Consider the following 15,751-nt stretch of genomic DNA (forward strand, 5'->3'; position numbering starts at 1 on the left):
CACCTCTGATTAACATATCAAAACACCTTCAAATATATTATTTTCAGTATATTATTTTTAATCATTGTAAGAAATAGTATGTTGTTCAGTTTGTTCGAATTATCTAGTTAGAGATTTGTACGAATTTTAAAACAAAATAGTATTTTTTGCTATTTTTAAATACTATCCAAAAACGATAAAATATAACGAAACTAAACTGAACAAAACATAATAAAACATAAAACATAATAAAATAACGAAGCTAAATTGAACAAAATATAATAAAACATAAAACATAATACTGCGCTAGAGGAAAACATAATAAAACATAATAAAAGCACTCATTCAGCAAGTTTGGGCTCAGAAGTGCAAATTTGAAGGTGTTTTGATATGTTAATCAGAGGTGCAAATTTGGGCTCGGAAGCACTCCTTCAGCAGTTCGGGCAATTTTTGAGAGCCGATATCTCACGATCTGTTTTGAGATTTTGTATGAAACTTCACAGTCTTATTATATGAAGTCAATAATGCATGTCAGTAAATTTTGATGATTTTTGAAGGTGTTTTGATATGTTAACCAGAGGTGCAAATTTGGGCTCAGAAGCACTCCTTCAGCAGTTTGGGCAATTTTTGAGAGCCGATATCTCACGATCTGTTTTGAGATTTTGTATGAAACTTCACAGTCTTCTTCTATGAAGTCAAGAATGCATGTCGGTAAATTGTTATGATTTTTGAAGGTGTTTTGATATGTTAATCAGAGGTGCAAATTTGGGCTCATAAGCACTCCTTCAGCAGTTCGGGCAATTATCTGTTTTGAGATTTTGTATGAAACTTCACAGCCTTATTCTATGAAGTAAAAAATGCATGTCGGTAAATTTTCATGATTTTTAAAGGTGTTTTGATATATTAACCAGAGGTGCAAAGTTGGACTAAAAAAAAAAAAAATTTCCAAACCATAAGGAAATCTTATGGTTTGGAAAAAAAAAAATTCCAAACTGTAAGGAAATCTTACTGTTTGAACTTTTAATTCAAACCGTAAAATTTCCTTACGGTTTGGAAAAAAATATAATTTTGTTAAACATCTGATTATTTATAATAAAATTTTAATAAATTTGGGTATTTTTAAAAAACTCGGGACAAAACGCGTCAAAAAATGCCTGTGATTTCTTCAGATTTGCAAAGGGATAATCATAATAGTTCATGAGATGGGCTTTATCAGATGAAGATATACTGGCCCAAAATTTTCAAATTTTGAAGGAAAATGCATTTTTTATTTTAGGGACCAGCAGCGATGCTGAAAAGTTAAAACTCAGCCCAGACACGTAAGAGTCAACTCTCCAGACACGTAGCAGTCAATTCTCCTACGTGTCGTGTCGTGTCGCCGCTCTTCATATATATAAAATTATAAGAGTGAGTCTATGGTACTGTGCATATTACGATTTGGTACTGTGCTACGGCTCTATATTCGAATTTTCAAATCTTAACGGTCGATCCGAACCGTTCATCTTGTTCTCCATATTAATTAATATGTGTTTGGAGACTAAATTTTACATTTTTTGAAATTTTTTTACTATTTTTTTAGATTGAATGAAAATCACTGTTTTTGGATGGTCCAGAATTTTCAGATCAAGTGATTTTCTAAATATCTAAAAAAATAGTAAAAAAATTTCAAAAAATGTAAAATTTGGTCTCCAAACACATATTAATATGGAAAACAAGATGAACGGTTCGGATCGACCGTTAGGATTTGAAAACTCGAATATAGAGCCGTAGCACGGTAACAACCCGTGATATGGATAGTACCATAGACTCACTCAAATTATAAACCCTTTGCGCCATTCTCTTTCTTTCGTTCAATTTTTACAAACCAATTCTCATTCTAGGTCAGTTCAACAGTCGTACTTCGTTCTATATTACCATACGTATCAGTTTTGCAATTAAAAAAAAAAAAAAAAATGCTAGGAGGGGGCAGTTTAATGTGCTTTGAGACTCGTACAGAGAGAATATTGAATGGTCCAAATTTTGCACATGATGATCACTCAAAGTTTGAGATATCTGGGGGTCTAAGGGAGAGCAGCATGATTTATGCATGATAAGTATCATATCTGCATGAATGTATCGAGTTCGAACTTGCGAGTTGTGAGGTCACAGCTCTTCGTGCTACTGCTCTGACTCAATACATGCATTGGATCAAATTTAAACAAATAAAGTTTCTTTGTTTTCAACGGAGGTGCATTCTCGCTGCATCTAATTCCCCGCTTGTTGATTAATGATTAGCATGTTTGCATCTGATTCTGTACAAAAAAAGAGGGAGGCAGGGTTTTGATCGGTATCGAATCAAATTCAGTTAAATACTCGGTCAAAATTAGTGTTATAAAATGCGGTTTTTATGCGGTATGTGGAAGGCCACCGCATATATATCACATATACAGTATACGACCGCATATGCAGATTTATATATGCAGATTTTTTTATTAAATGTTTAATATTTTGATTATATATAAACTTATATATGCACATAAGATTTTCAAAATATGAAATTTGTCAAAAATATGCATGATAATGTCAGAAATGGATTTATTAGAATTGTTACATATGAAAATTTTTATAAAGTTGAAAATATTCAAATTACATTCTTTTTTAATTTTGACCCCGATAATTTGATGAAGTTTAAGGATAATTTCTAGGTATGCGTATTTAGGAATTGTGTGTATTCATAGTAAACATGACCCAAACTTTGCATTTATATATATGTGTTTATTTACTTTTCCAAAAATACAAGAAAAACACAAAAAAAAATCAGAAAAATACAAAAATATAAAAAAAAAATCAGAAAATAGAAAAATATGAATAAAGGGTGAAGATAGAAAAATGAGTACGGACGCCTACACAAGAATAGTTGTCAATAGGCTTGAAAGATCTCCCATCCACTCGGCTTGATCTAGGGCTCGATGAAATCCTTAGGTGCATTCGAAAAACATAACATCTCGTTTATATCTATGCGTTAGAAGGGTGAAACCGGATCGAGTGAGAATGTGGATTTTATATATTTCTATTTTTAATTTCTGCATTTTTAATTTTTACCTCTTCATTAAATTTTCAAAATTTTTACATTTGCATAAGTCATATTTTACTAACACACTTTATCACTTAGCTTTATCTCAAACCCAAGGGTATGGTCGAATAAGGGATCAAATTATAAAGGAAATTGTGAAATGAATGTTTATATTCTTTATAGGTATGCAAAGGATTTAATAGTAATAGTTTTAAAAATTCTGTTTTTGAAATATTCCGATTAAAGTCAAGAATGGTATTGTGAATGCAAAGGTTTCTATTCCTAAAAGATCTACATTCAAGTACAAAATTAGAGTTTGAGCAAGCAATTTCATGGCAAATTTAGATCTGAAATAATTTGACAAGTCTTGTAATTTGGTTTAGAAGAAATGGTTAAAGGTTCGAACTAAGGTAATATGACCCAGGAACGAATTGTTTAGATTTGCTTGGGGACAATCAAATCTTTCACATTCGTAATCTTCGCATTTTATTTGGGGACAAACAAAATTCTCATATTGTTTGTTTGGGACGAACAAACATTTAAGCTTGGGGGTGTGATCGAGGTCAAATAAGTAAAGGTGCTAGTTTTACCCGATTACTCAGATTTGATCTGGAACCGAATCGGATTCGACCCGGACCCAACCCAGATCCGATTAATTTGGATAGGATATGGTTTAAAAAATATAACCGGTTAAATTATGGATACGGTTACAAAAATTAATAATTTAATGTCCAACCCGGATTCCCTAAGCCCTATTTATAGACACAGCTCCAAAAGGTGCGTTTTGACTTAAAATGTTACAAACGTTTGTTAAACGTTACAACGTTTATTAAAACATTACAACGTTTTAGTTCAAAATATGAATTAGGGTTTCTTTTTCTGCGAGCTCAGTTAAAACATTACCAACGTTTATAAAACGTTACCAACGATTTAATTATGTGGAAACTTGATCAAAAATAGAAATTTATGAAGTTTGAAAATTTAATTAAAACGTTATAACTTTTTCACAAATATTATAACTTTTTAAAACGTTATAACTTTTTGTAAAACGTTATAACTTTTGTGATTCCTTCTGAATTTGACTTTATTAAAAACGTTATAACTTTTTTCACAGATATTTTTCATAAAAGTTATAAATTTTTCAGAAATGTTATAACTTTTTAAAACGTTATAACTTTTTGTAAAACATTATAACTTTTGTGATTCCTTCTGAGTTTGACCAAGCTGTTCCACAGCGTTTTCTTACAGGTATAATCGTTATAACGTTTTACAAACGTAACCGATGTTTGTATCCTGTTGAAACAACATCAAACACACTTTACCAAATTTAAAATATTATAAATTAAATTCTTGATAAATGTCTTCATGATTTTTCCAATTCAAGCAATTTACATTGCAATTTCAATTTGCTTGAACTTGCATAATTCTAAAATAGAAGAAATAGTAAAATTCAATAATTATATGTTTTGCAAATTAGTCAAATAGACGAAAAAAATTAAGTCTCAGGTGACACAAATCAAAATCATGTTTGCAGGTTAGTATATGTTGCACTAGACCTCCTAGCAAGTTAAGGAATTTTATTACATATCATACTTGATTGTATTCTATTCAAAACCATATTACTTATGATGAAATTATGATAAACTGTCTCCAACAATATAAAAAATTAGTGTGACCATCACCTTCAGCAAGCTACTTAATTTGTCATACTTCATTAGTCCAGTTTGTAATTTCGGCTCGTGTATCTTATTCAGTTGTTTCTTTATGACCTAATTAATGATTGATTTAGGTCTCTATCATCTAATTTCTGTCTTCCTAAGCAGTTTTAGGTTAGTCTAGTATGGGATGTTAAGGATGTATTTTTGTATTTGATTTCTTTATTTGAGTTCAAGCTCCATCCTTTTAAGTATTAAAAACTTAAAACACAACCAGTTAAATTTTGGGTAATACAGGATATGTGTTAATAAAGACATAGCACTAGTGACATCAGTGGCGTAGCCAGAATTTTCATTGGAAGTGGAATCGGTAATTGACCATAAATTAAAATTGAGAAAATCAGTATAAATCAACCGAATTAGATCGAACACTCGATTTTTTTGAAAAATTATTAAGATACAAAAATTAATTTGAAATATTGAAGTATTAAATTTTACTTTGCATTATAGTTCACAAGACTCTTCTATTAAAATTCAATCCATTTTGAATAGTTAAACCTAATAAAAATAATTTAATGCATTACATTAAATTTTAGTATATTACTTTATAAAACATTTTATTTTATTCCTTTTAAAAAAAAAATGTTTACTGTAGTTCCACTATCATATCATTCTTAATTACCTTCCTCTTGTCGGTATATTTCAAAATTGATTGATGAAAGACTACCAAATTTGTAACGACGACTCAACCAATTTTACTAATCGAGAGCTTTGACTCAGTCAGGAGTAGACAAAACTCAAATCCAGAGATAGACAAAACTCAAATCCAGAAATAGACAAAACCTAAATCCAAACTAACTATATACAAACTTGACACCGTATTCCAAAATCCAGGGGTAGGCGACTGCCTACCCCTGGAATAAGCTGGCTCCGCCACTGGTGACATCAACTCAAGACCAAAATGTACCAACTAAGCATAAAATTGAAATATATTAATTGAAAATTGAAATGATGCTTATTTCCATACAATAGATATAAAGTTTTGTTTTGGTTTAGGTATTTTAGCTTTTCAGTGGTTGCGTCGATCGTTTTCTAAAGAGTTGTATTTATTTGATTTTGTTTGAAGCTGACAGAACTAATTGGTTGGTTACAGACCAACAAAACAACTAATTTCACCTACATTTCCTTTTGCAACAGTATTTTTAAATATATTCTTGATTCTAAGAATATTTAGATTTTCATATCTATACAAACCAGGATATTAATTGTTTATTTATTTTGATCCACTAATATAAAAACATTTAATTTGGCCCCTCCATTGATCTGGTATTTCTGTATAATTCCAGAGGAAATGTAGAGGGCATGCATGCACATCAATGAAGGCAAATCAGCAAATTAAAGAAGGACAAGGTTCGACAAAGAAAATTAATTAATTGAGCATGTAGTTAATAATTAGTATAGGGAAGTACATTAGTGAACCGAGAAACCTAAGATATATAGGTTGCAATCGAAGTTGTTATATGTCCTTTATCAATAATTTTTACAGGTGGATGTCTCGTAATATAGTCGTTACACGCATGTTGCAATGAAATTGTCGGCGTTTGTTAGGCAGGACACATCGAGCTATAGTGCTGTAAATGGGTACGGTACGACTCCAGTGGAAGTATTTTCATATTTATTTATTTTCTCAAAATTTTCTGTGAATAATTTCCGTCCAATCGGAAGTTTTCTCATAAAATTTCACTGAATTGGGATTGGTTGGAAATTACCAACGAAATGCTTTGAAAAAAACATAGACATGCTAAACATCCAAATGGAATTATAATTACAGATGGTTCAAACTCATCAAATTTTAATGGAACTAAGGCTGTGGAACAGGCTCTAAAAATTGATTTTATTTTACTCTATCTTTATCTGTTAAAATTATATGATAATAAAATGGTAACGAACAAATAAAAAAAATATTAATATAATAATTAGTATTATTATTTTTTTAGCAATAGACTATCAAAACTTGTTCATTTCACACACATATACAATCACTAATATAAATATAAATATAAAAATACAAATATGCAATCAATTTCAATTAATATTTTTTAATAAAACAAGAAAATTTAAAACATATCTATATATAATTTTCATTATTTTATAATTACCGTATGAGGTATGGGTACAAAATAACCTATATCCATACTCTTACCCATTTAGCTAACAAAAGGAAAGATCCTTACCAACGCCCAATAAGCTAATAAAAAAAAAGTTTACTCATATCCGGCTTATTTAATACAATGTAGATGGGATAAACGGTTAAAAGGGTGGTATTGACACCTTACATGTAGCATTTAAGGAGTACAGATTGTTACGTTACAAAACTTTTACAATTAATTTTTAATGATTTAAAGGCAAGAATCGAAAATCGTGCTAACAAAATGGAAGTTTAAACCTTAATTAAGGTTCCCCTAAATAAGTAAATTAAGTATGAATCAAAACCGCGTCGGAATTTCGAAGTTCTGAACCTTTATAGGTCCAGTGCGTCCGCACTGGTGGTGAGTGCGGGTGACTGACCCGCACTGGATTCTGTTTTCCTTAGTTGTTTTTTGAATTTCTTCTCAGTGCGTCCGCACTGGATTTGAGTGCGTCCACACTGGAGTATTCTTCTGTGTTGATTGAATTTATTTCCAAAATCCATCTAAGTACTGAGTGCGGGTGACCGACCCGCACTGAAATTGAGTGCGTCCGCATTACGCTCAGACATTTTCCTTGTTCAGTGCCGTTTTCATGAAAATTTGACTAAGTAATGAGTGCGTCCGCACTGGGGTATTCTTTTATGTGTTTTCCAAGCTGCCGAAATTCTGCTAAGTGTTGAGTGCGGGTGATTGACCCGCACTGAAAATGAGTGCGTCCGCACTTGTGTATATTTCTGTGTATTTTCAACTGTTGAAAATCTATTCTAAGTGCTGAGTGCGGGTGGCCGACCCGCATTGAATTGAGTGCGTCCGCACTCAGGGTATCTTTTCATAAAAGCCCAAAATTTCTTTCTTTCTCTCTTCCCCTCCGCCCCTTTCCCCATTATTTTGTGATTTTCGCTAAGAGAGAAGAAAAAGAGCGTGAGAGCTTCCTTTCCCTCTCAAGCCCCCGATTGTTGCGAGAAATCGAAGCTGGAACCGAGTAAGCGCCCGTGGATCTCTCCTAGCTCTCCTATTCGGTATTTCTTTCTCTTTCCGTTGCTTTCTAAAATCTCAGATTTCTCGATTTCTCAGGTTTTCGTTTTAAACCCGAGATTTGTGTTCGAATTGCTTGTAAACTAGCTCCTTGAGCTTCTTTGACCATCTGTTTACCGATTCTTTCCCAATTTCCTTCCGATTTGTGGATTCTGATTTCTAGGGTTTCGTGCCAAAACTGAAATCGGGCATAATCGTGAATTGATTTGTTTAACCCAACCAATTAGACTTGTAATCGGTAGGGTTGCCCCTTGATCTTGAATTTCTAGAACGTTTAACGGTTAATTTGAGGTTTTGACAAAATTAGGGTTTAACCAATCGGTAAATTGAATTGTTCCGAGCACCAAAGTAGTGAAACGGTGAATGGATTGCTACCTAATTGGAATTGTATATGGTCAAGAGGACCTAGAGGTAAATGTATGAGATTGTTGGTAAGAAAAGAGAAATCAAAAGAATTGATACCAAAAACATAGGAATTGATTAAAGAAGGTATAAGCCCTAGAAGTAACTCGAGTAATATAGGTGTAATATAGGTGTAGGCTCGGTCGAGTGAACCAATGTTAAATCTAGTATACGTGTAATATAGGTGTAGGCTCGGTTGAGCAAGACGTTGCGAGGCAATTCGAGACGTCCGATCCTTAATTAAGCGGTACGCTCGTCGTATTCAGGTGCGGGATTCTTGGACTTGTTTGATACTTTATTTTCAGGAATTAAACTGTGTATTCGTTTGTCATGTTGAATATCATTGATTGCATCATTGAATTGTGTAAAACATTTGCATAGCCCAATCAAATTAAACTCGAATTGATGTGACTTGAGTGATTTGCATGCTGGTATGGTTGTAGATTGTGTCGATCTATTATGATCTGATTTGATTGAAAGTCACCACGATTTGATATGTATGTGAATGGATTTACAAAGTTAAGCACTTGGATCCAATGAATTTGCAAAGTCGGGCTGTATGCTGACTTTGATTCCCAGGATCCTAAATGGCCTTAGGTGAACGGCCCTCAATGTTTCCCAGTACCGGTTGGGACGAGGGAGGGTGATTATGTATGATGTGTGGATTGAAATCGTGGGTGACTAGTGTGTAACGTCTATGGCTCGGTGGAATTCTCCTACGTGTTAATGCATTTGGAAGGTCAATTGAATATTATGAATATTGGAAACGATTCTAAAGATGATTTTCTTTATGTGACTTGAACCAGACCTTAATAACTGTTAAGCCAAGCGATTGCAGATGGGTGTCAGATAAAGGGTCCAGCTCGGTGGGCCATCTGTAGGTGTCAGTAACCCTACAGATGTGGGTTTGATAAAGGGTCCAGCTCGAAAGAACATCTGTAGTTGCTACAAGCCCTAATGAGTCGAGTTAAGCCAAATATGTGTTGTGTTTGAAATTCATCTTGGAAATTCTGTTAACTGTGGTTCAAATTGGATTAATTGTTGTCGAGCATTGGCATTCTGTTATTTACGAATATATATCTGTTTGAATTGTTTTGGTTTGGGTTTCATTTTTGAATATGGAGTTTGATTACAAGTCCAATAGTCTAAACTGTGGCAAATTCGCACTGAGAATTATATTCTCACCCCCACCCCCGGGTTATTTACAGGTACCGGTGCGACTGATTCCGGAGAGGCACGCGAGTAGTAGGCCTTAGTAGCTTACCATTACATGACCCTAGATTTATTTTGTTGTATAGATTTAGTGTAGGCCTCATGGTTGGTATCCGGATGAGATACTTTTGTTGTATTATGTTCTGACCAGACTGTGTACTCTGATCATATATTAGAAATTTGCTGTGTATTACTTGTTTTATTTGTTTGAATTGTGAGTTGCCTTGTAAGCATACACGACGTTGTATGCTTACGGCGGGGGACTGTTGCGACCCGTGGCCGCGGGGTGTGACACAGATTCTCTGCATTACCTCAGAGTTTGAATCCATAATGTCCAATCAAACTTCAGATAAATTCATGTGTAAACAAGGAGTAGAAAGGTGGGGCAGTACTGTAGCCTACAACAATATCTAAAAGCGAGGGTAGTACGCACTGGTACACACTATGAAGTGTGAATGACCGAAAAGCAATGAGAATATTCCTCCATCTTGAACCCGCTCTCTCTTCGCAATATCTTCTAAGAAAAAACAAAAGACCGTCTCGGGTACCGCCTTTCAGATTTGAAAAATGGTGGGAAAGTGATGAAGGTTTCAAAAAGGTATGCCTTGAAACTTGGAAGAGCTATGTGGGCAAACTGTGGGCTGAGGCAATAAAGGCGATGAAAAGGAATATCCAATCATGGGCGGCTGCTATCCAAAACCCGCAACACAGACTCAAAGAGATCGAAAACCAAATTTACTAACATCAATTACTTCACCCAGCCTTGCAAAACCAAGGGTACGAACAAGATCTAATACTGGAATATAACGAAGTGGCGGATAATGTGCAACAGTACTGGAGACAACGGACGCGGATTTAGTGGAACCTCTTGGGGGACCGAAACATAACCTTCTTCCATGCGATGACAACAACAAGAAGGAGGGTCAACCTTATTACCCATATACACTCTGATAATGGCGATCAGGTAACAGGGGAAGCATAAATTAGAAGAGTTTTTGTGAATCACTACATAGAGTTGTTCTGCCCCCACCAGTCAGCACAGGGCCCGGACCCAATTAGTTATATCGAGGTTTGCAATCGCCTGCAATTCTCAGTCATTCCAGCCCAGGCCCACCCAAGATTACAGAGAATCCCAACAGTTGAAGAAGTGAAAGAAACGTTGTTTGCTATGGGGCCAGACAAGGCCCCTAGCCCTGACAGGCTAACGACACTGTTTTTGCAAACTAACTAGGGCCTATTCGGTTCGCTACTCTCCGGCTCAAGGAATGAGATTGTTTAGTGGGTATCAAATCAAATTTGATATTATATTTGATTCAAATTATTCAATCTGCATTAAGGTATATGTACAATATTTGTGCCAATTAATATTACGACTCATTAATTAAGTACACGCAAATTTACGACTCAAGCGATGGACTTTCTGTTGTCCTTTGCCTAAGAAACACTAGTGGAAGATATGCAGGGTTCTGACAATGACAACCCCCCATCTCCAATGTCTGAAAAAGATGAGGAGGATGAAGACTTATTAGATTTGTAGTACTTAGTTTTGTGCATGTTATGATGTTTTGGTATTTTTTTTGTTGCTGCCTTAGTTTTATGCATGCAGCATGTTATGATGTTTTGATATTTTCTTTTGTTGCTGCTTTTGTTTTGAACAGCTGTAAAGATTTGCCGTATTTGATTTTGATAACAATTTTAGGTACAATGTCAAATATGTCATGGTTTCTAATTTCAATGAAATCGGTGATATATATCACTATTTTTCAAAAAAAAAAGTACACACAAATCTTAATACAAATCCAACTTATCAAACCGAACATGGTGCAACCTCCGACTCCTGATTCAAACAAAAATGTTTATACTTGCTTCAATACGATCCCACTAGGGCGGAAGGCTACGATGAAAATAATGTCAAGCGCCCTTGTAAATTCAGTTTGTAATTGTGTCCAATAAATTTTATAAATTTGATATACATTAATACTGAGTTTGATTAGTATAATATTAGTGTCATTTCAGCGTATATAACACCAACTCCAAAACTTATCGAATCAACTTCAAACGGTGAATCCAAATCGTTCAAACCCATCCATTTCATTAGTTGTGTGTTACATGCAAAATTTATAATTTTTCGAATTTATTTAGTATCAAGACAAGCTGTCAAATGTGTGAGTTTTTAAATTAATTTTAATGCATTCATTTTTCAACATTTTTTACCGCTTGATTTGATACTAAAATAATTAGAAAATATAAATTTTTTTTATCTAAACTCATCACTCATAAAGTAAATTGGTTTGAACGGTTTAGATTAGTCGTTTGAAGTCTATCTAATCAATTTTGTAGTTAGTGTCATATGACACCGATGTCATACTAACCGGACTCATTAATTCTTTTGAGTCCTCTAAATAAAATTATATATAGTTGATTTTTGAACTTCAATAATCTCAATTTTCTTGTTCTGCCCGAGCTAGTAAAATTTTCAATTCTTGGTATATCCACAATTTTAGAAAAAAAAAAGGCTATGTTTGGATGACACAAGAATAGAGGTTATTCTAAAATAGTAGCTATTCAAAATAGCAATGTGCATCCAAACAACATTTTTACTATTCGGAATAGTTAGAATAGTAACTATTCAGAAATGTGAAGAGAGAAAAAAAATACTTCCTTTTCGAATTTTCTGCCAACAAAGTCCCGAAAAAATAAATTTGACACCACTTCCGCTATCTCTATGTCGTGATAATTCATTTGAGATCTCACTTGCCTATTTTTTTATCTTAATTAGGACCTTATTAACACTATTCTTAATTGATTACAACTATTCACTATTCTACATGTACAATCCAAACAACATTTTCACTGATTCGAAAAAACACCATTTTCACACTAATATGAAAATCACTATTTTTTCTCTATTTTTATTTACTATTTTTAAATTTTGCTATTCTAATTATTCTAGTTCACATTGAAACATACCTAAAGCGACCCATTCCAATTTATCCTGTTAGCAAAACTCTTTACTATTTCTTAAAAAAAAATCAAGTATATCAAATGCAAATATTATTCATAGGTTCTTTAATTTGAATGATTAAAACAAATTTTATGCTCATATTTGATTACAAATATTTTCTAGAAGAAACACTATCATTTCATCGGATACCTTATTCATGCAGCGTTACCGTGGGAATTCAAACCTGTGGGCTGTCTGCGGTTATGTCTGTCAGTGAATTATAGATGAGCGCATCTGCACTATGTTTATGAGATGCTTAATCAACTTCATAATTTTTAAAAAAAATTCACGTATATTGAAATTTAATGGAACATTTATTTAAATTTTATTTTTGATATGTATTAGCATGCTTTTTAGTGTGTTGATTTAATTCTTTGGTATCCTTTTCTATGGGAATGGGATGCAGTAAAAATAACTTTTACCAATAATTTTTCTTATATAAAATAAAATAGTAAAGCATCTTATTATTATGTTGTGTAATATAAATTTTAATTTTTATTAAAAAAATTTGAAAAAATAATATTGTTTAACCTTTCCTCTATCAAAATTTCTAGTTGGCCCCGGTACAGAGACAAGTTCAGAGAAACTTTTCAAGCTGTGCTTAACCGTTCATTTGTTTTGAAAAAGTAATTCGATTTTGACTTTTTCTTTCTTATTATGTTTGTTGGAACTGAACTGTTTTGGTAAGAAATAAAGCTATTTTGCCTTTTTGTTTAGTTCATGAGTTGGACTCAGCTTAGCTGGTACGGTGATTTGTTTATTATTATGTATTTCTAACAGTATAAAACTATAAATATAAGTGGTTGGCTATTATGATATTAATTGTTTATAGAATGTCTTTATCAAACTCATTGAACAAACCAAATCAACGGTTTTTAAATTTGTTTTATGGTTTAGTTTTTGAACAATTATATTACTCCCCCCATTCCATCCCCCCACCATCCCCCCACTCTATCTCTCTCCAAATTAGTTTTATCTCATTTCAATCTCATTCACATTTCTCACAATATATGAGAAATTTTGCGAATCTAAAACCACAAACATTTTCTACGTAATTTTCTCTTTCAAATGAGATCCATGATGACATACTTTCGGACAAGTCGTTACAGAAGTATTTATCCCTCATCGTGCAAGTATTTATACCTATACAGACATATGAAAGTATTACTATCAATTATTATAAGTATTTATACTGATATATGAAAGTATTAATATCAAGTATTATAAGTATTTATACTGACATATGAAAGTATTAATATCATGTATTATAAGTATTTATACTGACATATGAAAGTATTAATATCATGTATTATAAGTATTATATTCAAAAAAATACTTTCAAGTATAGATATAAATACTTGTACTATGAGGGATAAATACTTCTGTAACGACTTGCTCGAAAGTATGTCAACATGGATCTCATTTGAAAGAGAAAATTACGTAGAAAACGTTCGTGGTTTTAGATTCGCAAAATTTTTCATAGATTGTGAGAAATGTGGACGAGATTGAAATGAGATAAAAAAAAACCACCTCTAAAAACGTGCCTGGTCCCCATGTGATTTGAGATTCCCTCCACCCTCCATGAAAAAAACTTGCATGATCCCCTAAATACTTTCGTACTTGGAGATAAATACTTTCGTTCTTAGAGATAAATACTTTTGTACATAAGTATTAATACCTTATGAAAAGAAAATGACAGCTGAAGTTTTTTGACGTTTTGTGTGGGGTTAATTGCGGGGTGGGAGGTGCGGGGATAATTATCAGCCTCCTTAGTTTTATTGGTTTTGAACCAAACTAGGGTAGAGAATTAGAGATGGATGTATTCATGTATTTTAATTGGGACCTTCCGATCTAAGATGGATAATGCTAACAAATCAACTAAATACATTATTTTAAATCAGAAGATTCAATCACAAAAATAAAACCCTACTTAATATAAATAGTACAAGACATAATCAATGGTGGTTGGTGAACATCGTATTTGAGTAAAACCAGTGTTTTAAAATGCAGTTTTGTTCATGCATGCGGAAGGCCACTGCATACCGCATATGCGGTATGCGGACGCATATGCGGATTTTCATACGGATTTATATATGCGGATTTTAAAATAAAAATCCACGTATATATATATATATAGAGAGAGAGAGTGTGTGTGACTAATGTGCATTTGTATGCATACGGTCCAAATTTAAAATTTCAAAATCCAAAATGTCGATCCGAACCGTTCATCTTGTTCTCCATATTAATATGTGCTTGGAGACCAAATTTTATATTTTTCTGAATTTTTTTACTATTTATTAAGCCACTTTGAAAATTGCTGATCCAACGGTGGCTGCTGATCCGCATGGAAGGACTGCATGGCCGCATATTCGGACCGCATATGCAGCCGCATGCTCAAAACCGCATGGAATGACTACATGGCCGTTTTGAGCGCGGCTGCCGACCGCATACGCATATGCGGTCCATGCGGCCGCATTTTAAAACACTGAGTAAAACAAAAAAAGAGAGAGAGAGAGAAAATCCGAGATCTTTCTTTCCTTTTTATTTTTAGGGGGAATTTTATGCATGTATAGTTTTAAAAAACTATGAAATTACGTATTTTTTCATCTAAAATTCATAATATCATATTTGCTTATTTTATTGTGTTTTAAGACACTTACGAATTTACTTATTTTATTGTAGTTTTATATTAAATATAAGAAGTACCTATTTTTATCCTTTATTTAAAATAAATTAAAATGCGTAGTTTGGTTAAAAAGAATTCAATCATCTAATTTGTCTGTTTTCGAAGACAAATTAATTATTTTTCTACTTCTGACGCATACAGAATGACATTTAAGTATATGCATGTGTAAGCATCCACAGTAGAGAAATGAATAATGTCTTCGGAAATCAACTAATTATAAGATTGATTAAGCATGTTACATATTTTTATTTTTTTTAGTAAAGAATAGAATGGAAACTTTTTAAGTTTAAAATGAGTTTTAATGAAAAAAAAACAATAACACGGATAATTTTTTTGAAATTTTAAATGTAAATGGATAAATATGATATTATGAAATTTAGAAAAGAAAAAACCATACATATCAAGTAATTATAATAATTTTTAGGGATATATATGAAATTACACCTTAATGTTAATGCGAAAAAAAAAAAAAATCCGAAATCTTATTATTCTACACATTTTGCATATATGAACAATCAAAAGAACATGTCAACTAGC

Source organism: Carex rostrata, chromosome 4, assembly GCF_964058835.1.
Source record: "Carex rostrata chromosome 4, lpCarRost1.2, whole genome shotgun sequence".
Lineage (NCBI taxonomy): Eukaryota > Viridiplantae > Streptophyta > Magnoliopsida > Poales > Cyperaceae > Carex > Carex rostrata.